The following is a 6,016-nucleotide window of genomic DNA, read 5'->3' as shown; positions in this document are numbered from 1 at the left end:
TGGGCTCGGCGGTCCCCTCCCCTCCCCGCCCGCCCTCCCTCCCCGCCCTCCGCCTCCCTTCCTGCCGCTCCCGGGGGTGCCGTGCGCGGGTGAGTGTGCGCGTGTGGCCGGGCGCCCCCCGCCTTGACGCAGCGCGCGCCCGGCGCACAAAGGAGCTGGGGCGGGCGGGAATGGGGCGCTCCCCGGAGACCCCACGCTGCAAACTGAGGGGAGGGGCGAGCGGGGGGATGGGAGCGCTTCCCGGCTGCGGGGTCGCCGCGGCGAAGGGCACCCCGGAGCTGGGGGCCGGGGATGCGGGACGTGGAAAGAGGGCTGCGCAGCCCTGGGGCGGTGCCCGGGGCGCAAGGCGAGTCGTAGCGGAAAAGGGGGGATATCCTAGGGATGGAGTGACCCCCGAAAGGGGGGGAGGGTGCCCCGTCTGCAGCCGCTCCGACGGAGGGTGCGTGGGGGGGGGGGTGTCTTGAAGGATGTGAAAGGTTGGGGAGATTACAGGAGGCGGAGGGAGGCGGCAGGGACGGGAGCGTTCCCTGGGTGCGCAGCTGGGTGGGGAGGAGGCAGCAAAGAGGGCGCGTCCGTGGATAGAGGGGGCACCGACGGGAGAGGAGGTGGGCCATGTTGGTGCAGGGTGGGGGGCGCTCTGCAGAGCTGGGGACGGTCGCCCCGGGTAGAAAGAGGGAGGGTGTTCCCGGCAAAGAGCGCGCGCGCACACCGGTTGGGGGGAGAGGGAGAGGTTTCTCTGCTCTGGTCCCCTCTCCGCAACCTCCGCCTCCGGCATCCCTGCGCCTCCGGAGGAGGCACGGCCTGGAATGAAGGAGCGGGTGTAGCCTGCCCTGCTCGCCCCCACACACCCGCCCAGCGAGGGGCGCCACTGCCCACAGTAAGGCCCCATTTTGCAGACTTCCAACCAGCCGGGCTGTGGGAGCCCCATGGAGGAGCCCGGGAGGAAGGCGGCTGCTGGAGAAATGCTGTCCCCGAAGTCGTATGTTCACCACCTTGCCTGGGTCCCCCTGCCCTGGCATGGCCCCCGGTTTCCCACCAGCCGACGGAGAACCGGGAGAGAACACACTCACACACACACACACACACACACACACACACACACACACACTAAACCCAGGGGGCCTGGTTCTGCCCGCTGTGCCCTGAGCCGGAACCATGACAGCAGTCGCTTGGCTGGGGTGCCCTGATTTCAAAACCCCCAAGAGGGCCCCCCCCCCTGTCACAGATGAGGTCACTGATTCCCCTTCACCACCTCAGCTCCCCAGCAGCCCCCCGAGGGCCTTGGATACAGGGCAGCCTGCAGGGCCCGGCGCTCGGCTCTCGGCTCACTGCCCCTGGCAGCCTGGGAGGCGGTGTCCCAGCGGCCGCCCCTGCCAGCAGCCTCAGCGCCGGCCTCGGCATCCTTCCTCAAAGGCCCTTGGAAAGGGACTCTGGCACTGACGAGGCGGCTCTGTGTGCCGGTGTCTTACGTGGGCCCAGGCAGCGGGCGAGGACGAGTGGTTAGAAGCTGCCCAGGACCCGGCTGGGTTATGTCCTGGCATACTAAGGTCAGGGGTCAGGAGGCACCCGAGTGAAAGATGAGGCAGAGGGCCGGAGCCCAGGAGACCAGGACACAGGCTTTATTGGAGGAGAAGACCCTGCCGGGCTGCCTTCCAGAGGGAGAAAGAGCACGCCTTTTGAGGGGAGGAAAGGGAAGGGACGGGGCTTAGGGCGCTCAGCACACGCTGATTGGTGGTTTCATGTAAGGCACATGATTAGGGACCTAGGGACTTAGGCATCGGGGGCTTAGGGTATTTGGCAGGTGCTGATTGGTGGTTCAATGTACAGTCCATACAAGGTGCCTGGTTAGGTGCTCAGGAATGTCTATGCTGCAGGTACAGGTTACGTCATACTCCGTCCATCAGTTGGGGGAAGGGAGGATCTATCACCGAGGGCTTCAGGGAGGGAGTGGCTTTGTCCCCATCGTAGGTGCCAGTGTTTCACAGGCACACGCACGCTGTGGTCAGAATCCCATCCGGGTCGCTGAGGGCAGGCTGTCCTAACTCCAGGGGACCCCTCTCCCCCTCATGGTCTCTGTCAACCGAGGACATAGAGACAAGAAGGGCCGTGGACGGTCACGGTGCTGTCCCCGGTTCTGACTGGCGCTGCTCACTGGGACTTGGCACCTGCGTTCTGTGGGTTTTGGGGGTGCCCAAACTGTGCCAGGCCCCGTGACAGTGACACAGGCAATGCCAAGGCGTGGCCCGCAGCCCGCCCGCCGGGAGCTTACGGGGAGGGAGATGAAACCGCTGGCCAGTCTTGGAGGGAAGCAGTGAGCCCGGGGGGAGTGGGGGGACTGGTCACCTGCACGCAGGGGCTGTGGATGAAGGATGAGGTCCCCTGGAGAGGCCTGGGGGACAGCGGGGCAGACTTCGTGCTCAGGGAAGGCGTTCCAGGTGGGGAACAGAATGTGCAAGGCATCGCCACAAACCTGGTGGCTTAAAGCTACAGAAATGCGTGGTCTCGAGGTTCTGGAGGCCAGAGATCCAAAATGAAGGCGTCCGCAGGCCACACTGCCTGTAGAGAGAGCCTGTCCCTGCCTCTCCCAGCCTCGGGTACCCCCCGCATGCCTTGGCTTGTGGCCGCATCACTCCAGCCTCTGCCTCCGGGTCACGCGCCTCCTTAGACAGTGTCTCATGAAGGCACTCGTTGATCACCCAGAATACGGTTCTCTCCCCAGAGTCCTGAATCTAATCACATCTTTTTTTTTTAAATATATTTTATTGATTTTTTACAGAGAGGAAGAGAGAGGGATAGAGAGTTAGAAACATCGATGAGAGAGAAACATCGATCAGCTGCTTCTTGCACACCCCCTACTGGGGATGTGCCCGCAACCAAGGTACATGCCCTTGACCGGAATCGAACCTGGGACCCTTGAGTCCGCAGGCCGACGCTCTATCCACTGAGCCAAACCGGTTTCGGCCTAATCACATCTTTTGCCAATGAGGTGTGGCTCCAGGTCCCGGCAGCATGGAGCTCATTGTGGGCACAGACTGCGTGGGTGCAGGGGTTTGGGGAACTCGGGGTTGCGGGTGGCTCTGAGAGGGGCAGGGTCTGGGCCAGAGGGCGGGCTGAAGAGGCCACAGTCACAGACGTGGGGACAGTGGACACTGGTGGCTGCGGGACAGGCAGGCGTAGGTATCTGCAGCGCACAGCGCGAGGTCGACAGGACCTGGGCTCCCGCTGGACCCTGGTTTGGGCCGAGCGCCCACAGTCTCTAACCCCCGAACCTCGCCGGGCTTTCGGCATGCGTTGGGTTTTTCCGAATGACTCTTAGAGACTCTCCTAGGCTTCCCGATCCTGGGACCGGCCCCTCACTGCTGGAGCAATAGCAACCACCCGGCCCCAGCCACCCCGCACTGGGCAGCCAGCGGCTGCTCCCCCGGCCTCAGGACGCGGCTTCCAAGTCCAAGCCTGTCGCCACTTCCCTTGTCCCGCCGCTTGGAGTGCTGACTGCTACAGCAGGAGGCAGGGGGGCTCAGTCTGATTTCCAATCCTGTGTCTCCCCTTCCTCGCGGTGTGACTTCAGACAGGTTGCTTAACTTCTCTGTGCCCCAGTTTCCCCATCTATAGAATGGAGATGATAATACCTCCATCATAGTGGTGTTACGAGAATCAAAGGGGTTATTATTACATCTTAAAACGCGCGCACACACACACAGTGCCTGCTTGGGCTGTGATTACGGCTTTGACCTCTAATTCCATACCCTGTGGTTTCTATTGGAGGCTTAGGCCAGAGCCGGGACGAGGAGGTGGGCGCGTGTCCTGGCAGGATTAGTGCTCCGAGTGACGGAGGAGTCTGCGGAGCTGATGCCCCCTGCGCCCTCCGGACCCCTCCGCGTGCCACCCTCTCCCCGGGCGGGAGCTGCCTGCAGACACCCGTGCCCACCTCATGGACCCCACACCCTCCGGCCAGTGGGAACCAGTGGGAATTGCCCCCAGGCCGCCTCAGCCCCTTCCTGTCCCTCAGGGAAAGTCACAGCTCCTCTGTGGCAGCTTCAGGTCCTCCGGGGCCCGCCCCCTCCCCCTGCCCTCCTGCTGGCCCAATCAGGTGGCTGACATCTGGCCACACCCCTGCAGACTGTCCCTGACATAGAGCTCCAGGCCAGCTCCCCGTCTGAGGCCTCGGGCCGAGGGACAGACAGAGGGGGAATGTTTGGGCCCCGCCTGCACCCTCTGCAGCCTCCAGAAAGACACCCCTCCTACCCTCCTGCAGGGAGAGCTTCGGTGAAGATGATGATGGAGAAACACTTTCTCTGCCGGTACCTTTTTTCTTCCTAGCTTTGTACGGAGTGTAAAGAGGAAAGAGAGGTATGATTATACCCATTTTACAGAGAGCGGAGCCATCAGAATTGGCTGCAGCCACTGTATGAATCACAGCGAACATGTGTGAGTGCTGACGAGAGCTCAGACCTCCTTCTGGGGCGGGTCCCATTACGGTTCCATCTCGCAGAGGAGACCACTGAGGCTGGATGACACATGGTCCTTAAGACGGTGGTCGGAAAATACGCTGGCAGAAGAAGGGAGAGACACTTTGAGAGCTCGTCACAGGGTGGGCTCCCAACCCCAAATGCAGCCCCTCCCCTCTGCTCCAGGCCCTGCCCTGCACCCGCACTCATACCATGTGATGGGGAACCCAGCTGGACCCCCGATTCACCTCTGGACTCCAAGTTCACGGCTGGCCCCCAAATGGAGGATACACTAAACCTGACGCCCCCTGCACCCCCCACCCCCAGGTCCTGAGTTCGGGCCTTTCTCATTAGTGGGTGAGTCATATCAGCAGAGTGGCCTTGGGCAACGCCCCGACTCTTCCGGGCCTCAGTTTCCCCTCCCATACAATGAGGGGCTGGGTTGCAATAACTTAATTCCCCTCCAGCTGAGAAAACCCCCCTGACTTGGGTCACTGTCACCACCACAAGTACGACCCGATGGGTCAGCACCGAGGACAGAGGGCAGGTGGAGGTCCGCGAGGTGCTGCCCAGTTCCAGGGGGAGAAACGCGGGCCTTTGTGTCATTTACCCGGCCCTCCCCCGCCTAGCTTTCCAATATCGCCCCGCGCCAGCTGAACCCCGGGTCTCCGCACAGCCGTAGCTCGTGTTAAATTATTCAGCTGGTAAATGATGAAAAGCACTTTGCCAAAGTAAAGAACCACAGGAAGGCCAAATCCTAATAGCAGCGATATCACTGTCCGCTCGAATTAATTATTGGATTTTTTAAAAGCCCACAGATGGGCGAAGGCAATTCATTCACGCTCGGTGGAGCCAGGGTCCCTGGGAGAGTGGCTGAAATGCACGGGGCCCCCGGGGGGTGCTGGAGGCAGCTCTGTGCGGGGCTGAGCTGCACTGGCAGATGGGGTGGCAGCTGGGTGGGACGTAAGGGGCCTTTTCTGTCTGTGCTGTCTCCGTCCCGCGGCTGGGGCCGGGGCCGGGGTTTGGGGAGACATGGGAGTGAGAGAGCGCGAAGCTGACCCGGCCCCCTCTGAGCTGAGCTCCGGCTGCTGGCGGGGGCGGGATTCTTTCTCAGACGCCCGCCCTGTGTGTCCTCTCCCCTGTGGGACAGTCCCCTCTTTCTCAGGTCCAGCTGGGGCATGGGGGTGAGTTCCTCATGATCAGATTTTCCAAGAGATTGAATCTTTACCCCTCGAGGTCTAGTTTCCCTAATTTTGGACCAGAGTCGCTCTGTAATGCAAGGCACGTCGCCCTGCCTTCCAACACAGAGGACTTGGAAAGAGTGGGGTCGCTTGAAACAGCTGGACGGGGCGAAGGGCTGGGGACCGCCCACCCGAGTCCCCAGGCTCCAGGCTTGGCTAGGGCACAGGGCACGTGCCTTCCCTGGTGTCTCTGGGACCTCCATCCTGGTCAGTGTCGCTGCCACCATCCTCGCCACTCGCCCCATCAGCTCCTTCCAGTTTGCTGTGAGCAGACTCTAATCGCCAAATGTATTAGAATGACGAAGGCCCTGGCTGGTGTTGCTCAGT

Source organism: Cnephaeus nilssonii (genome assembly GCF_951640355.1).
Source record: "Cnephaeus nilssonii genome assembly, chromosome: 1".
Classification (NCBI taxonomy): Eukaryota; Metazoa; Chordata; class Mammalia; order Chiroptera; family Vespertilionidae; genus Cnephaeus; species Cnephaeus nilssonii.
The sequence above is the reverse complement of the archived record's forward strand: the minus strand, read 5'-3'. Positions refer to the sequence as shown.